Raw genomic sequence first — 20215 nt, 5'->3', positions numbered from 1 at the left:
AGAATCTGCCTGCTAATGCAGGGGTCATGGGTTTGAGCCCTGGTCAGGGAAGATCCCACATGCTGCAGAGCAACTAAGCACGTGTGCCACAACTACTGAGCCTGCGCTCTAGAGCCCGCAAGCCACAACTACTGAGCCCACATGCCACAACTACTGAAGCCCGAGTGCCTAGAGCCCATGCTCCACAGCAAGAGAGACCACCGCAATGAGAAGCCCATGAACCGCAACGAAGAGGAGACCCCGCTCGGCACAGCTAAAAGAAAGCCCACGTGCAGCAACAAAGCCCAACACAGCCAAAAATAAATTAATTAATTTTAAAAAAACCACTTTATTAATAGCTAACACACACATAGATATGTGTATATGTATATAGTAACCCTGTTATGGTTCTTACTAGGTTTCAGAGCTGTTCTAAATGTTCTGTTAAAAGTAATTCATTTAGGATAAAGAAGATGTGGTACCTATATACAATGGAATATTACTCAGTCATAAAAAAGAACAAAGTAATGCCAATTGCAGCAACATGGATGGACCCAGAGATTGTCATACTGAGTGAAGTTAGACAGAGAAAGACAAATATCATATGGTATCGATTATATGTAGAATCTAAGAAAAGGCTACAAATGAACTTATCTACATAACAGAAATACAGTTTCAGATGTAGAAAATAAACTTGTGGTTACCAGGGGATAAGGGGTGGGGAGGGATAAATTGGAAGATTGGGATTGACACATATACACTACTATACATAAAATAGATAATTATTAAGAACCTACTGTAGAGCACAGGGAACACTACTCAAGACTCTGTAATGGCCTATATGGGAAAAGAATCTAAAAAAGAGTGGGTATATGTATATGTAAAACAGGTTCACCTTGCTGTACATCTGAAACTTACACAACATTGTATATCAACTATACCCCAATAAAAACTTTTTTAAATAAAAAATAGAGGAGACCTTCAAGATGGCAGAGGAGTAAGACATGGAATGACCTTCCTCCCCACAAATACATCAGAAATACAACTACATGTGGAAAAACTCCTACAGAACACCTACTGAACACTGGCAGAAGACCTCAGACTTCCCAAAAGCCATGTGGCTGACAGGGTCTTGGTGCTCCAGCCGGGTGTCAGGCCTGTGCCTCTGAGGTGGGAGAGCTGAGTTCAGGACATTGGTGCACCAGAGACCTCCCAGCTCCACGTAATATCAAACGGTGAAAGGTCTCCCAGAGATCTCCATCTCAACACAAAGACCCAGCTTGACTCAACAACCAGCAAGCTACAGTGCTGGACACCCTATGCCAAACAACTAGCAAGACAGAAACACAACCCAACCCATTAGCAGAGAGGCTGCCCAAAATCATAATAAGGTCACAGACACCCAAAAACACACCACCAGATGCAGTGCTGCCCACCAGAAAGGCAAGATCCAGCCTCACCCACCAGAATACAGGCACCAGTCCCCTCCACCAGGAAGCCTACACAACCCACTGAACCAACCTTAGGCACTGGGGGCAGACACCAAAAACAATAGAAACTAAGAACCTGCAGGCTGTGAAAAGGAGACCCCAAACACAGTAAGTTAAGCAAAATGAGAAAAAAGAAATATACAGCAGATGGAGGAGCGAGGTAAAAACTCACCAGGCCAAACGAATGAAGAGGAAATAAGCCATCTACCTGAAAAAGAATTCAGAGTAATGATAGTAAAGATGATCCAAAATCTTGGAAACAGAAAGGAGAAAATACAAGAAATATTTAAAAAGGACCGAGAAGAACTAAAGAGCAAACAAACAATGATGAACAACACAATAAATGAAATTTAAAATTCTCTATAAGGAATCAATAGCAGAATAACTGAGGCAGAAGAACAGATAAGTGACCTGGAAGATAAAATAGTGGAAATAACTACTGCAGAGCAGAATAAAGAAAGAAGAATGAAAAGAACTGAGGACAGTCTTAGAGACCTCTGGGACAACATTAAACGTGCCAACATTCAAATTATAGGGGTTCCAGAAGAAGAAGAGGAAAAGAAAGGGACTGAGGAAATATTTGGAGAGATTATAGTTGAAAACTTCCCTAATATGGGAAAGGAAATAGTTAACCAAGTCCAGTAAGCGCAGAGAGTCCCATACAGGAAAAATCCAAGGAGAAACATGCCAAGACACATATTAATCAAAGTATCAAAAATTAAATACAAAGAAAAACTATTAAAAGCATACAAGGGAATCCCCATAAGGTTAACAGCTGATCTTTCAGCAGAAACTCTGCAAGCCAGAAGGGAGTGGCAGGACATATTTAAAGTAATGAAAGGGAAAAACCTACAACCAAGATTACTCTACCCAGCAAGGATCTCATTCAGATTCAATGGAGAAATTAAAACCTTCACAGACAAGCAAAAGCTAAGAGAATTCAGCACCACCAAACAAGCTTTACAACAAATGCTAATGGAACTTCTCTAGGCAGGAAACACAAGAGAAGGAAAGGACCTACAATAACAAACCCAAAACAATTAAGAAAATGGTACAGGAACATATATATCGATAACTACCTTAAATGTAAATGGATTAAATGCTCCAACCAAAAGACAGAGACTGGCTGAATGGATACAAAAACAAGACCAGTATATATGCTGCCTACAAGACACCCACTTCAGACCTAGGGATACATACAGACTGAAAGTGAGGGGATGAAAAAGATATTCCATGCAAAGGGAAATCAAAAGAAAGCTGGAGGGGCTTCCCTGGTGGCGCAGTGGTTGGGGGTTCACCTGCCGATGCAGGGGACGTGGGTTCATGCCCTGGTCTGGGAGGATCCCATGTGCTGAAGAACGGCTGGGCCTGTGGGCCATGGCCACTGGGCCTGCACGTCCAGAGCCTGTGCTCCACAACGGGAGAGGCCTCAGTGGTGAGAGGCCCGTGTACCGCCAAAAAAAAAAAAAAAAAAAAGAAAGCTGGAGCAGCAATTCTTATATGAGACAAAATGGACTTTAAAATAAAGACTATTATAAGAGACAAAGAAGGACACTACATAATGATCAAGGGATCAATCCTAGAAGAAGATATAACAGCTGTAAATATTTATGCACCCAACATAGGAGCACCTCAATACATAAGGCAAATGCTAACAGCCATAAAAGGGGAAATCGACAGTAACACAATCATACTAGGGGACTTTAACACCCCACTTTCACCAATGGACAGATCATCCAAAATGAAAATTAAAAAGAAAACACAAGATATAAATGATACATTAAACAAGATGGACTTAATGGATATTTACAGGACATTCCATCCAAAAACAATGGAATACACTTTCTTCTCAAGTGCTCATGGAACATTCTCCAGGATAGATCATATCCTGGGTCACAAATCAAGCGTTGGTAAATTTAAGAAAATTGAAATTGTATCAAGTATCTTTTCTGACCACAATGCTATGAGACTAGACATCAATTACAGGAAAACATCTGTAAAATATACAAACACATGGAGGCTAAACAATACACTACTTAATAATGAAGTGATCACTGAAGAAATCAAAGAGGAAATCAAAAGATACTTAGAAACAAATGACACTGAAAACACGAGGACCCAAAACCTATGGGATGCAGCAAAAGCAGTTCTAAGAGGGAAGTTTATAGCAATACAATCCTACCTCCAGAAACAACTCAAATAAACAACCTAACCTTATACCTAAAGCAGTTAGAAAAATAAGAACAAAAATAACCCAAAAGTTAGCAGAAGGAAAGAAATGATAAAGATCAGATCAGAAATAAATGAAAAGGAAATGAAGGAAACGATAGCAATAAAATGAAAAGTTGGTTTTTTGAGAAGATAAACAAAATTGATAAACCATTAGCCAGACTCATCAAGAAAAAAAGGGAGAAGACTCAAATCAACAGAATTAGAAATGAAAAAGGAGAAGTAACAACTGACACTGCAGAAATACAAAGAATCATGAGAGATTAATACAAGAAACTATATGCCAATAAAATGGACAACCTGGAAGAAATGGACAAATTCTTAGAAAAGCACAACCTTCCAAGACTGAACCAGGAAGAAACAGAAAATATGAACAGACCAATCACAAGCACTGAAATTAAGACTGTGATTAAAAATCTTCCAACAAACAAAAGCCCAGGACCAGATGGCTTCACAGGCGAATTCTATCAAACATTTAAAGAAGAGCTAAAACCTATCCTTCTCAAACTCTTCCAAAATATAGCAGAAGGAGGAACACTCCCCAACTCATTCTACGAGGCTACCGTCACCCTGAGACCAAAACCAGACAAAGACATCACAAAGAAAAGAAAACTACAAGCCAATAACACTGATGAACATAGATGCAAAATTCCTCAACAAAATACTAGCAAACAGAATCCAACAGCACATTAAAAGGATCATACACCATGATCAAGTGGGGTTTATCCCAGGAATGCAGGGATTCTTCAATATATGCAAATCAATCAATGTGATACACCATACTAACAAATTGAAGGAGAAAAACCATATGATCATCTCAATAGATGCAGAAAAAGCTTTTGACAAAATTCAACACCCATTTATGATAAAAACCGTCCAGAGAGTAAGCATGGAGGGAACTTTCCTCAACATAATAAAGGCCATATATGACAAACCCACAGCCAACATCATTCTCAATGATGAAAAACTGAAACCATTTTCTCTAAGATCAGGAATAAGCCAAGGTTATACACTCTCACCACTACTATTCAACATAGTTTTGGAAGTTTCAGCCACAGCAATCGGAGAAGAAAAGGAAATAAAAGTAAACCAAATCAGAAAAGAAGAAGTAAAGCGGTCACTGTTTGCAGATGACATGATACTATACATAGAAAATCCTAAAGATGCTACCAGAAAACTACTAGAGCTAATCAATGAATTTGGTAAAGTACCAGGATACAAAATTAATACACAGAAATCCCTTGCATTCCTATACACTACTGATGAAAAATCTGAAAGAGAAATTAAGGAAACAATCCCATTTACCACTGCAACAAAAAGAATAAAATACCTAGGAATACACCTAGCTAAGGAAACAAAAGACCTATATGCAGAAAACTATAAGATACTGATGAAAGAAATTAAAGATGATACAAACAGATGGAGAGATATACCATATTCTTGGATTGCAAGAATCAACATTGTGAAAATGAGTATACTACCCAAAGCAATCTACAGATTCAGAGTAATCCCTATCAAACTACCAATGGCATTCTTCACAGAACTAGAATAAAAAATTTCACAATTTGTATGGAAATATAAAAGACCCTGAATAGCCAAAGCAATCTTGAGAAAGCAAAAGGGAGCTGGAGGAATCAGGCTCCCGGACTTCAGACTATACTACAAAGCTGCAGTAATCAAGACAGTATGGTGCTGGCACAAAAACAGAAATATAGATTAATGGAACAGGATAGAAAGCCCAGAGATAAACCCACGCACATATGGTCACCTTATTTTTTGATAAAGGAGGCAAGAATATACAATGGAGAAAAGACACCCTCTTCAATAAGTGGTATTGGGAAAACTGGACAGCTACATGTAAAAGAATGAAATTAGAACACTCCCTAACACCACACAGAAAAATAAACTCAAAATGCATTAAAGACCTAAATGTAAGGCAGACACTATAAAACTCTCAGAGGAAAACATAGGCAGAACACTCTATGACATACATCACAGCAAGGTCCTTTTTGACCCACCTCCTAGAGAAATGGAAATAAAACCAAAAATAAACAAATGGGACCTAATGAAACTTAAAAGATTTTGCACAGCAAAGGAAACCATAAACAAGACCAAAAGACAACCCTCAGAATGGAGAAAATATTTGCAAACGAAGCAACTGACAAAGGATTAATCTCCAAAATATACAAGCAGCTCATGCAGCTCAATATCCAAAAAACAAACCACCCAATCCAAAAATGGGCAGAAGACCTAAATAGACATTTCTCCAAAGAAGGTATACAGATTGCCAACAAACACATGAAAGGATGCTCGACATCACTAATCATTAGAGAAATGCAAATCTAAACTACAATGAGGTATCACTTCATACCAGTCGGAATGGCTGTCATCAAAAACAATAAATGCTGGAGAGGGTGTGGAGAAAAGGGAATTCTCTTGCACTGTTAGTGGGAATGTAAATTGATATAGCCACTATGGAGAACAGTATGGAGGTCCCTTAAAAAACTAAAAATAGAACTACCATAAGATGCAGTAATCCCACTACTGGGCGTATACCCTGAGAAAACCATAATTCAAAAAGAGTCATGTACCACAATGTTCATTGCAGCTCTATTTACAATAGCCAGGACATGGAAGCAACCTGTGTCCATTGACAGATAAATGGATAAAGAAGATGTGGGTCATATATACAATGGAATATTACTCAGCCATAAAAAGAAACGAAATTGAGTTATTTGTAGTGAGGTGGATGGACCTAGAGTCTGTCATACAGAGTGAAGTAAGTCAGAAAGAGAAAAACAAATATCGTATGCTAATACATATATGGAATCTAAAAAAAAATGGTTCTGATGAACCTAGGGGCAGGACAGGAATAAAGACACAGACGTAGAGAACGGACTTGAGGATATGGGGAGGGGGAATGGTAAGCTGGGACGAAGTGAGAGAGTGGCATGGACATATATACGCTACCAAATGTAAAATAGATAGCTAGTGGGAAGCAGCCGCATAGCACAGGGAGATCAGCTCGGTGCTTTGTGACCACATAGAGGGGTGGGATAGGGAGGGTGGGAGGGAGGTAGACGCAAAAGGGAAGAGATATGGGGACATATGTATATGTATAACTGGTTCACTTTGTTATAAAGCAGAAACTAACACACCATTGTAAAGCAATTGTACTCCAATAAAGATGTTTTAAAAAAAAATTAAAAATTAAAAAAAAAGAAGACTTCAAAAGAAGGTTACTTTCAAGCTGGGATTTCAAGGGTGAGTAGGATTTCAAATGTATAAATATAGGAGGATGGTGGGAAGGGCATTCCAGACTGAGACATAAACAGGAGCAAAGTCTCAGGAATGTGAACCACCATTAAGAAAAGGAACCAGAATGCGTAATGCATAGGCTTACAGGACCGTAAGGAGGGAAGGAATGTGCTGGTTATTCTCCAGAGGCATTCTCCAACCTTTTCTGCCCTGCAGAGGCTGACCCCTAGGGACTGCATCACCCACACTCTGTTGCCTTCTGGATTCTAGTTGGTTTAGCAATGAGGGTGGGTGGGCACTGGCTTGAGATCAAAGTGCAGCTCTCCAGCTCCCTCCCTGTCTCCTGGCTGTTCTGGCAGTGGTAGGTCTATGGCTACAGCTCCTGACTTACCCATCTCTCTTCTTTGGCTCCAAGTTCTCTCCAGGGTCTATTATCACCTCACCCCTGCTTTCCCTGTCCATTCAGCCGAGCGGTAGTAATAGCTTTGCTGTGGCTAACTCCTGCGTTAATGTTTCATCATCCCTGTTGGGTTCCCTCAACCCCACGCATCACTCTGTAGATAGTTTGATCATTAAATTCTCCTCAGTTAAACCCTTTTAGTGGGCCATCTGTTTCCCGGCAATATCTTCACTGATTCAAGCAGACTGAAGCCAGACCATGGAAAGCCTTGCATGCCAGACTGTAAAGTTTAACCTCTATTCAGTAGACAGTGGAGAATATCAAGGCTCTTAGCATAGCGTTGTGTGGATTGCGCACTGCACAACCAAACGTGGAGGCCCTCCCTCTTAAGAAAGGGGGTGACATGGTTAAGAAGAACACAAAGGAGGAAGCTGGTCTGGGAGATATTTCTAGGAGAGAATCAACATGACAATACTATCAGTAGCTCAGATTATCATAGGCACTCTATGATACTAAGACTGGCAAGAGTGGCTGTCAGTTTTAAATAGAAATTGTCACAGCTACTTAAGTCTGAGCTAAATAGCTCATATTCTCCCCAATATCCAGAGTTCATCTTTTGCATCAACCTGTGCCCATTCACTGCAGGATCCTCCAGCACTTCTGACTTAGAAACCAGTTGTAGCTGAAGGTTCTTTAGCAGATATTTTTCCACTTCATTATTTTCTGATGTTAGTCTGCGGTGTTCTGGGAACCAGATAACCAAGTATAAGGAAGATTAGACATTTCCTTCAGGATGTGAAACCCAGGTCCTCTGACAAGTGAGACCTTATAGCAGTACTCCCCAAACTTGTTCGCATCACGGCACGCTGCGAATATCATCATATTGCATGCACACCACCTAAATGGATGAGGCTGCTCTTGGCCAGAGGTGACCAAGATAGAGGCTCTGGCTGCCCCCAACCTCGGCCAGCTTCCCCAAGGGTTAAGCAGTTCAACATTGAGTCACATGTGCCACACACTCAAGACATATTAGTTGTGAAGTTCTGCTTTAGAGCTCCAACTCCTTCTGCACAAGAGTCTTTTCCTCTTGGAGCTCTCTCAGGAATCACCATTGACCTCAGGCAGGGTCTGGTCCCCTTTAACGTTTGCTCTAATCACAGACATATGTCCCCTCCCTTGATTCTCTGAAGCACCGTCAGGGCCATAGCTAGCCCGTATTGAACTCTTATACAAATGAGAAAAAGGTGCCCTTGCTCTGGATGGACATTGCCTAGCACCAAGATGTGACAGCAGGAATGTTTAAATAAGGTTTTATTAAAAATTCATGGGATTATAAAAAGGAAGTGGCATCACTCAATAATCAGCCTTAGTTGGCCTTGGGGCTCACTGAAAGGCTGCCTCCTTACTTTGCTGGGCACCTTTCTACTCTCCCGCAAGTCACTCTATCTTTGTGACCCTTCCAGCTGGGAAACTGACTGTCCAGTCCTATTGGCTGGCTCTTCCCTAAGCAGCTTAACCTTCCGTGAAAGCCATACTTGTATATCAAATACCGTGATATATTTCCAACCTCCAATGTTGTACTGAGCTTTAGCAACTATCTTGATGATACCCAAGATCTCAGGGAAGTTCGGCCAGTTCTATCATCTTCTCTCTTGAAGCTTTTACTCCTACTTCTGCTTCTGGGCCACCTAGTAATGAGGCCAATCCCATTAATCTAACAGCATGATCCACTAACCATAACGTATAGTATCAACTCCTTGATCAAAATCAATCCTCCGCCCTCCACGGCTGGCAATAGAGGAGACTAGGAGCAGAAGAAAAAAAACTGAAGCTTTAAAGTACCCTTTCTTTATGGAAGGTCTCACTGCTTGGCCAATTTAAAACTGGGCTTGATTATATTAGGGAATTGACAGACAATTTTAGTTTTTCCTTTGGGTAGAATAAGCACAGGAGAGTCTCTCATGAGTCAAATACACATGAGTAAAATACACACTGGGATCAATAGGTCCAATAACTAGTTATGTGCTGTATTTGCGTACATCTAATGTCCTAGGTAAGTCCTGTTGCTGGACACATAGGCTCTTCAATAATAGCCCAAAACAGATCTGGCAGACTCAGCCTCAGAGTGAAAACGTGGCAAGGGATGAACTTTTTTCCAAATGTGGGGAAGGTTAACATGACCTAAAACCAAAGCTCCTCTGTTCCTTGCCAGATGTGAATGACCTTTTTGTGACAAATAAAAAAAGAGAACCTTAATGAAATATACCTGCACCACTAGGTGTGCTTACTGCAGACACTTACTGAGGAAGTCCATTAGGTCAGTGGATGAGGTCAAGGACTTGCCAAACTGGGGTCACTGTCAACTAATGGAACAAAAAGAGAAGGAAAAGAGAAGGAGGAAGAAAGCTAAGCAGTTTTGAGCTGAGACAGGAGTCACAGCCTCCTACACAGAACTGCTTGAGAATATGTCTTTCTCCCCCTTTCTCTTGCTAGAGAATTAGGAACCTCTCAAAGTGTTCACAGTTGACTGGTGTCACACAGCAAATCCTCCCCTTGATGGCATTCTCCCTCTGCAGGCTGCTCAGCTGGAGCACAAGGAAGGCACCTCTCCTCAGCTGTCCCCCAGTGTGACTGACACGTCTCCTATGCCACTCACCCTTGGATGTCTTTCTCTTGGCCAGCATATTATAACAACTAATTGCTCTGATAGTGATTCAAAGAGGAGAATAAAAAACCACTGCTGGACAACTTGGTTCTTCTTTTTACCTTTTTGCCTTGGTCTGTAATATCGGCCACAAGTAAGGCACATCCATGTTAGCATGGCCCCAACAGTATTAGAAAACACCAAATTAAAGAGTTTTACTGCATTCTATGAGACCCTTTGGCCCCTTATTGTTTTAGTTAAAACTCTCCAAGATTGCTTGTCCCATCTGATAATGATGGTTGAATTGGGGAATGGTGGCTCGCACCACTCTACTTCACCTCGCCACCATTGTAAACTATTCAGGTTGTTGGAAAAAAGCTTCCTTTCTCAAAAAAGGTGGTGCATTTTGATTGGCCTCAGTCAATCTGAGGCCAAGTTACCTTGTGACCAGTCAAGGGGCAGGAATTGTTTTAAGGAAAGAATCACAGAAGATAAGGATGCTTCTTGTAGCTTAATAACTTACATTTGGCAGGTTGAACATTAGACTTTCACAGGACTATCTCTCCCTAAACTTCCCACAAGAATCAGACTGTATTCCTTGGGTGAAGCCAAACCCAGTGACTTGGGCCCCTTTGACACAGTGCTCTTTTCTCCTGTCTGCATGCTGAACTGCTTTGCCCAACTGTGGTCAAATCCAAAGCAACACCATTCTGCCAAGTGCTATCACCATCGATGAAAGTAGGTAGACTTGAGGAGTTGCCCTACTTCTGCTTTGCTGGATAGTGTCCCTCTTCTAGAAAATTTCACAAAGGTGAAGCTCCAAGTTCATAGGTGAAGAGCCAAGTGCTGCCCAGCGTCGACGTGCACTCCCCAGGCTACATGAAGGAGCATCCAGTGTTTGTCAATCATTAAGCCTCTGTGAAACATGTTATATATATATATATATATTTTTTTTTTTTTTTTTGCGGTACGCGGGCCTCTCACTGCTGTGGCCTCTCCTGTTGCGGAGCACAGGCTCCGGATGCGCAGGCTCAGCGGCCATGGCTCACGGGCACAGCTGCTCTGCGGCATGTGGGATCTTCCCGGACCGGGGCACGAACCCGTGTCCCCTGCATCGGCAGGCGGACTCTCAACCACTGCGCCACCAGGGAAGCCCAAACATGTTATATTTTTAAAGACAAAACTTTTTAAATACAAAGTTAAGATGATACCTACTTACAGGTAAATTAAATTTATAAGACAAAATGTTGACAAAGTTCTTCAACTAAAGTAATGCAACATCTGTACTCAACTCTTCATAAGCAGCAAGCTGCGTATTTAAAAAATAATGAGTTGTTCAAACAAATAAATGAAATTGTGTTTAGGCATCAGGGCCCATGCTGGTGGCTATCAGGAAATAAAAGAATGTAATTAACTTGGAAAAACTTTCAATGATAAATAAACAAATGTGATCACTATATATTTAATCATCCTTGTTACCTTTTGCATACTTGCAAAACAGTCATGATTAGCTATCTTATGGCAAACACTCAGGTCATATACTCAACTAAACCCATCTTCCCTACATCTTGGGCACACACCTACAAACACATCTCCCTGCTGTGCTTGCAGTTATTGAGGTCTGGCCAATGGAATATAAACAGGGGTAAGAGTGTCACATTCAAGTCCCTGAAACCCCCACACAATCCTCCTGTGTTCTCTGTCTTCTGTCTCTGCCAGACAGAAGCAAAGGATCCCAGGGAGATGGAGACAGTATCTGAAATCCCAGGGAAAGGTAAACTTATTAGATGGAAGGAGCCTATGTCCCTGAATTACTGCGTGGAGCAGAGCCTTCCCTACCAACCTGGAGTGCACTGTGACATGCAGGAAAAACAAACCTTTACTGAGTTAAGCCACTGGAATCTTGGCGTTAAAGAAACATTACATAAGTTCACTTTCTTTGACTAAAATCACATTCTTACACTGTATTCTTACCCCTTTATTTCAGAAATTGAGCAATGGTAGACAACATACCTTTATCTTTTCCATAGTTAGAACATACTTGAACTCTTTGCCAATGTTACTTGAATTCCTTCCATGTCAAACCTATTTGACAGCACAGACAAATAATACAGAATTATGTAGTCATCTTGTATGCAGTCCTTTAGACAATCATGCTAATCCATGATGCTAAATTTAGAATTAAAATGCATTGAATCCAAATGTAAATAGTTGGGAGAAAATTTTTAAATAGTGTTATATTCCTTCTTTAATAATAATCCCATAATGGCCATTTCATGGAAAAGTACATTTTTTCCTCATGTTATATACATTACTGTCAACAAATATCCCCGAATTACACAGGAAATCACTGTCATTGCCCGATGTATACAAAAGGAAATTTCAAAAAACTTTTTTCTTAAAAGGAATGATTTTGACATTTTTTGACACCTGTATTAATGCTACATGACTAACAAAACCGTGAGAATTGCTTAGACTAAATCAGAATGAACACACATCAAAATGCTTAAGAGAGAGGAATGTAGTCTTCACCTGTATGGATCTCTACCAATAAAAGGTAAAATATAAAAAATGGAATAACCAAAATGTACACTTTCTGAGTAGAATTAACTTAGGCTTGGAGAGTAATAATAGTGGCATCGACAAAACGTATTTTTGATGCCACCATTTTATCTTTGAATTTTTGTTACATATTTATATGTCAGGAATGTTTATTGGGACATCACCTCTGAGGAGAGAACTGAATTGAGATAAACGCTAGAAACTGTCCTGATTTATATAAAGAAACTCCATTGCCTATAATTCATGGAGTAATTGATTTTGTTATAATGACATTTGGTTCACTTTCTTTTAAAACTTCCCACACTAATTTTTTTTCTTCAGTTAATGTTCAGGTTTATCCATGCTTACCAATTTCTTTGTTCTCCATTCCTTCTTTCACCCCCGTTCTGGTTCCCATAATCTTTTCTCCTGAAATTCATTATTTATCAATACTAATTCTTTCAGCCTGGGCCTTATAAATAATTTACACTTTCCAGTTTTATCTAAAATTATTTTTATTTTCATCCTCACTCAAATAGTAGTTTTAACTTGGTATAGGCTTCTAGGTTGAATTAGTCCACTTTAGCACTCTGAGTATACTAACTAGGTCATTGCTCTTGCTTTTGATGAGTAATCTATCTTAGTGGGTAAGTAGCTGGTCTCTAAGTTCAGCCTGGGTCCAGGTGTGGCTCCACCATTCACTTGCTGTGTGACTTGGGGGGAAAATACACAATCTTTCTGTGGCTTAGTTTCCCTATCTGTAAAATGGGGGGAAATCTAAAGCATACTGCATTGGGTTATTGAAAGATTCATGCATGACCAGTGTCTGTAACATAAAAAGCAATTTGGTAAAAAAAAAAAAAAGCAATTTGGTATCTTTATTTATCTTGCTCAGGACTAGATGTAAATGTAGATTCTATAGCTGTGCTTGAGTTCTCATGGGATTCTTTCTGTTTCACCAGAGCTCTGGGCATATGCATGCTTCCTTGAAAGGCACTACAGTGCAGAGACTAAAAGCACTGATTCTAATTTAGAGACTACTTGGGTTTCAATCTTCATGTGACGCTTGTAATACCACTGAACTTCTGGCATATTGTTAAAAAAAAAAAAAACATTCTCTGTGACTCAATTTTCTTGTCTGAAGTCCCTCTTCAGTGAAGGGGGATTAGAAAACTCCACCAAAAAAATGACAATAAAAGCTAACACCTATAACACATGACATGTGCCCTGCACTGTTCTAAATATTTTACTATATTAACTCATTTAATCTTCATAACAACCTTACAAGGTAGGTATTATTATTAATTTCATTTTACAGGAAAACAGTCATGGAGAGGTTTTTGTTTGCTTGTTTTTACACGATGTCTAAGGTTCAATGGACTTTCTTTCGTTTCTTTCACACTCAGTTCTGTATACAATTTTTTTTCTTCTTTTGTACCAAAAAGGCTTGGAGGAGTGGTTAGGGCAAGGGACGAGGAGTAGGGATCGCAGCTCACACTAGCACTGTCTGCTGTGTTGCCAGGATCCAAAGCCTGCAACTGAATTTTGAACACTCTCTTCAGTCAAAGCCATTGCTAGAAAAGGCTCTTTTTGTGACACCACAAGTTCTTCTCTAATTCTATTTGAAAATGTGCTTTAATTTTCTAAAATCTTATTGACAACATGTGGCCTTTTCCACAGCACATCACTCCTAGGAGCCAAAAGTTCTTATCTGTAAGGATATGAGCAAAGCAGATAAGACGTCACCTCTGAAACCCCAGCCTCTTTCCAAAAATCTCCTCTCTTAATTATTAAACAAAAATAATCTTCCTAGACTCACTAGAATCATTTTATACAATGGAAGAAATAATAGTACAATATATTCATCAAAAATAGTTTGCTTGGAAGTTCAAAGAAATAAGTCAAACTGCAGGCTTTTCTGATAGAACCAATTTTTTCTTTGCCTAGTGTATATAGGAAGAAATAAAAAAAAAATATTGGGAAGAAAAACAATGTCGATAAAATCTAACTATCCAGAATTTAAACTAGTGTAATTTAAATATTGGTCATGAAACTTGCTGTGATTTTCTAAACCATTTACCTGGCAGCTGCAAGACTACAGTATAAAAGCACTAGCTGTGAAACTAGTCCATGGTTCCCCTAAGTTCTCCCATCTGAAGTCCCTGATGACAAAAGCTCATGGCCACAGAGGTGGGGTGGGAGGGAGTCTCTGTAGGTGAAAAAGGCCCTCCACTGAGGAACATAAACCAGATCAGGGCTCAAACCTGGGACCTGCTGTTTACTCTCTTGTATGTCATTAATGGCCCTCAAGGAACGACCTAAGTGTCAGCCAGACACCTGATTATACCCCAATTCTCCTGTCTTGTAGGTCACCATTTCTTTAATATTTAAATTAAAAGGTGTAAACTCCCATTCAAACACAGGAGAAAGCAGCATGCTGACTCCCACCCTAAGTAGTCTGGAGACACCCAGGAGTATATGTTTCTCCTGTTGACCTTCTGCTCTGATTTTCTTGATCCACTGTACCTTCAATCCCACTCACATCTTGTCTCCTGCAGTTTTGTCTTCCCTTCACCCTCAACTAGCTCAACTCAAAAGGCATCCCCTCTTCCTTTGATTCCCCAAAGCCACCATGATGATAAGCCTTTTGAATGAATCAGACCATTTTTTGAAGGCTTAAGAGTCAAAGGGTGGGGAATGCCTCCCATCACAGAATCATAACCGCATATGCCTTCAATTTGAACTTTAGACACTTTTGTTCTTAAAAGCCCCTCAAGGGCTTCCCTGGTGGCGCAGGGGTTGAGAGTCCGCCTGCCGATGCAGGGGACACGGGTTCGTGCCCCGGTCCGGGAAGATCCCACGTGCCGCGGAGCGGCTGGGCCCGTGAGCCATGGCCGCTGAGCCTGAGCGTCCGGAGCCTGTGCTCCGCAACAGGAGAGGCCACAACAGTGAGAGGCCTGCATACCGCAGAAAAAAAAAAAAAGCCCCTCAGCTATCCTCGATTATAGAAACTTCTCCCAGGCTGTTTTCCTCTTTGGGGACGTCCCTCCACGTGATGCAGGACCAGCCCTCTTCACTTCTCTTCCTTCTTCTCCAACCAGCCTTCAAGTTCTCACGATCTCTTGGCATTTGTCACACACAGCAGTTCTTCTCTGTACTCCTTACCTCAAACCTTCTGAAGCCTACTTTTTAACGTCATTAAGGTACTTCAAAAATAAAGGGCCATCTATTTTTCCCCATTTCCTAGCTCCAACCCCAAACACAGCAGAAGCTGTGACATCGGGCTCTGTAGGATCACATTCCTAGAAGCGGCTCCCTTACTCTTCAGTGTCTTTACAGAGAAGGAACCAGTATAAAGACTCATTCTTCCCATTATATGAATTATGCCACCTCCTCCTGTTATCTCCCTTAAGAAGAACCAAAGACAATTCATTTTTTGTTTTAAATAGTAATGTTTCCCTTCCCACTACAGGAAGTAATACCTGTTCTCCAATGGAAATGAGGATGACACATGTGGATAAGCATATGCAAACTGCCAGGCCTGTATTAAGTATGGAGGCATTGTGGTTGCTCTGATTTTGACTGGTATTATTTCCTCTCCTTTTGGGAATAGTGATCTTTTAAAAAAATAAATCATTTTATCATGCTATCCTCTGCTTTAACTCTCCAATAGACTCTCATTGCACTCAGATATAATCTAGGGCCTACAGGCCCTACTTTCTAGCCCTTTCATACTTCTCTAACCTCATCACCCTTCAATCCCCTTCTTGTTTACGCTGTCACACTCCAGCCATACTGGTCTTCCTTCACTGCTTGCATTCAAGACATACGTATTGAGCATCTACTATGCACCAGGTAATGTTTTAGACACTTGAGGTACATCAGTGAACAAAACAGAAAACACTTCCTCACACAAAATATACTGTAGCTGCTATTTCTTCTTCCTAGTATGTTTACCCGAGAGTTTTGCGAGGTCTGGCTTCCCTTCATCCTTTAAGTCTCAGCTCAAACATTACCTCCTCCAAGAAGACTTCCCCAACCACACTTTCTGGAGTAGTACCCACTCCCCTGGCCACTATGTATTTCATCATCCTTCTTTGATCGCAGCTGTATTTACTATTTTTCAATATTATTTTGTCCATTTATTTATTTATTTAATTTTAAAATTTTACTTATTAATCATCTGTCTTTCCCAGTTAGAATGTAAGCTCCATGAAGGCAGGGACTTAGCCTGTTATGTTCCTCATTAAATCCTTTGCACATATGACAGTGCCTGTCATGTTGTAAACACTCAATAAACTGGATACACTGAATGAGAGAATAATGGATGAATGAATGAATGAATGAAATTACATCTGCTTTTGCTTGAAGTCATTTTCCTTGCTCCGTGTGGTCCTTGTTGTCAAGAATGATACAAATAGATGGAGAGATATACCATGTTCTTGGATTGGAAGAATCAACATTGTGAAAATGACTCTACTACCCAAAGCAATCTACACATTCAATGCAATCTCTATCAAACTACCACTGGCATTTTTCACAGAACTAGAACAAAAATTTTCACAATTTGTATGGGAACACAAAAGACCCCGAATAGCCAAAGCAATCTTCAGAACGAAAAACGGAGCTGGAGGAATCAGGCTGCCTGACTTCAGACTATACTACAAAGCTACAGTAATCAAGACAGTATGGTACTGGCACAAAAACAGAAAGATCAATGGAACAGGATAGAAAGCCCAGAGATAAACCCACGCACATATGTTCACCTTATCTTTGATGAAGGAGGTAGGAATGTACAGTGGAGAAAGGACAGCCTCTTCAATAAGTAGTGCTGGGAAAACTGGACAGGTACATGTAAAAGTATGAGATTAGGTCACTCCCTAACACCATACACAAAAATAAGCTCAAAATGGATTAAAGACCTAAATGTAAGGCCAGAAACTATCAAACTCTTAGAGGAAAACATAGGCAGAACACTCTATGACATAAAGCACAGCAAGATCCTTTCTGACCCACCTCCCAGAAAAATGGAAATAAATACAAAAATAAACAAATGGGACCTAATGAAACTTCAAAGCTTTTGCACAGCAAAGGAAACCATAAACAAGACCAAAAGACAACCCTCAGAACGGGAGAAAATATTTGCAAATGAAGCAACTGATAAAGGATTAATCTCCAAAATTTATAAGCAGCTCATGCAGCTCAATAACAAAAAAACAAACCACCCAATCCAAAAATGGGCAGAAGACCTAAATAGACATTTCTCCAAAGAAGATATACAGACTGCCAACAAACACATGAAAGAATGCTCAACATCATTAATCATTAGAGAAATGCAAATCAAAACTACAATGAGGGCTTCCCTGGTGGCACAGTGGTTGAGAGTCCGCCTGCTGATGTAGGGGAGACGGGTTCGTGCCCTGGTCCAGGAAGATTCCACATGCCGCGGAGCGGTTGGGCCCGTGAGCCATGGCCGCTGAGCCTGCGCGTCCAGAGCCTGTGCTCTGTAATGGGAGAGGCCACAACAGTGAGAGGCCTGCGTACTGCAAAAAAAAAAACTACAATAAGATATCATCTCACACCAGTCAGAATGGCCATCATCAAAAAATCTAGAAACAATAAATGCTGGAGAGGGTGTGGAGAAAAGGGAACTCTCTTGCACTGCTGGTGGGAATGTGAATTAATACAGCCACTATGGAGAACAGTATGGAGGTTCCTTAAAAAACTACAAATAGAGCTACCATATGACCCAGCAATCCCACTACTGGTTATATACCCTGAGAAAACCAAAATTCAAAAAGAGTCACGTACCAAAATGTCCATTGCAGCTCTATTTACAATAGCCCGGAGATGGAAACAACCTAAGTGTCCATCATCGGATGAATGGATAAAGAAGATGTGGCACATATATACAATGGAATATTACTCAGCCATAAAAAGAAATGAAATTGAGCTATTTGTAATGAGGTGGATGGACCTAGAGTCTGTCATACAGAGTGAAGTAAGTCAGAAAGAGAAAGACAAATACCTTATGCTAAAACATATATATGGAATTTAAGAAAAAAAAAATGTCATGATAACCTAGGGGTAAGACAGGAATAAAGACACAGACCTACTAGATAATGGACTTGAGGATATGGGGAGCGGGAAGGGTAAGCTGTGACAAACTGAGAGAGAGGTATGGACATATATACACTACCAAACGTAAGGTAGATAGCTAGTGGGAAGCAGCCGCATAGCACAGGGAGATCATCTCAGCTCGGTGCTTGTGACTGCCTGGAGGGGTGGGATAGGGAGGGTGTGAGGGAGGGAGACACAAGAGGGAAGAGATATGGGAACATATGTATATGTATAACTGATTCACTTTGTTATGAAGCAGAAACTAACACACCATTGTATTGCAATTATACTCCAATAAAGATGTTAAAAAAAAAAAACAGTTCATCAGAAACAAAGGCCTCCTCACATTCCTACTCATGAACTTTCTTTCAGTTGCCAAGACCTAGAGGCAAGAAAACACTGTACTGAAGGAGCGTCTAGGGTCTACTACATTCTCTGAACCACACAGCGAAAAGAGAAGACATAGAACCATATTTGCCCTGACATGTGACAACGGGAGAAGTATACCATTTCTTGGATATACTCTGTACAGAGACCAATATATGTACAGTATGTACAGTATTTAATATTAATAATACTAGTAGCTAACTGTAGTGGGTGGAATGGTGGCCCCCAGAAAGATATGTCCATGTCCCGGAACCCCTAAATATGACTTTATTTGGAAAAGGGGTTTTTGTAGATGTAATTAAGTTAAGGATCTCCAGATGAGATTATCCTGGATTACCCAAGGGAGCCTTAAATCCAGTGACAAGTGTCTTTATAGAGTAAAGCAGAGAGATTAGACACACAGAGGAAAAGGCCATGTGAAAATGAGACAGAGACTGGAATGATGCAGCTCTAAATCAAGAAAAGCCTGGGCTACCAGAAGCTGAAGTGGCAAGGAAGGATTCTCCCCCTAGAGTCTTCAGAGGGAACACAGTCCTGCTGACATGTGACTCTGAACTTCTGACTTCCAGAACTGAGAATAAATTTCTGTTATTTTAAGCCATCCAGTTGGTTGTAAGTTGTTATGGCAGTCCTAGAAATGGAATGCACTGGCCCACATTGTACTTACCCTGTGCCTACACCTGTGCTAGGTGCTTTGCCTTCATTTTCTCCTTTATTCATGGCAAATCCTCCTTACATGGGAGGTATTGTTCTTCCCCCTAAACAATGCCTTGCCCAAAGGTTTTAAATGTCTTGCCCCAAAGTCCCCTGAGGAAAGGTGGAGCCTTAACTCAAATTCAGATCTACCTAACTCTGAAGCCCATGCTCTTTCCACCATACCTCTATTTCTGTATTTAATAAAGTGTTTGTTTTCAAATTATTAAAGAATAGGGTCTGATCCTGATGCCATTTCTAGAATATTTGACACCCAGAGCACTTCATTTTTTAACACCTCCTCCTCTCATATATGACACAATTATTGTCAGTAATAGTCATGAAATGAAATGAGAGTATTTCATTTACAGACTAAAATTTGCATTAACCAAACAAAAGGATTGCACTTCAGCGTTTATACTGTTTTATATTTAAGCAGAATAAAATTCCCAGTGGTCACAACGAAGGACATAA

This window comes from Pseudorca crassidens, chromosome 1 (genome assembly GCF_039906515.1).
Source record: "Pseudorca crassidens isolate mPseCra1 chromosome 1, mPseCra1.hap1, whole genome shotgun sequence".
Lineage (NCBI taxonomy): Eukaryota > Metazoa > Chordata > Mammalia > Artiodactyla > Delphinidae > Pseudorca > Pseudorca crassidens.
This window is presented reverse-complemented; position numbering follows the sequence as displayed.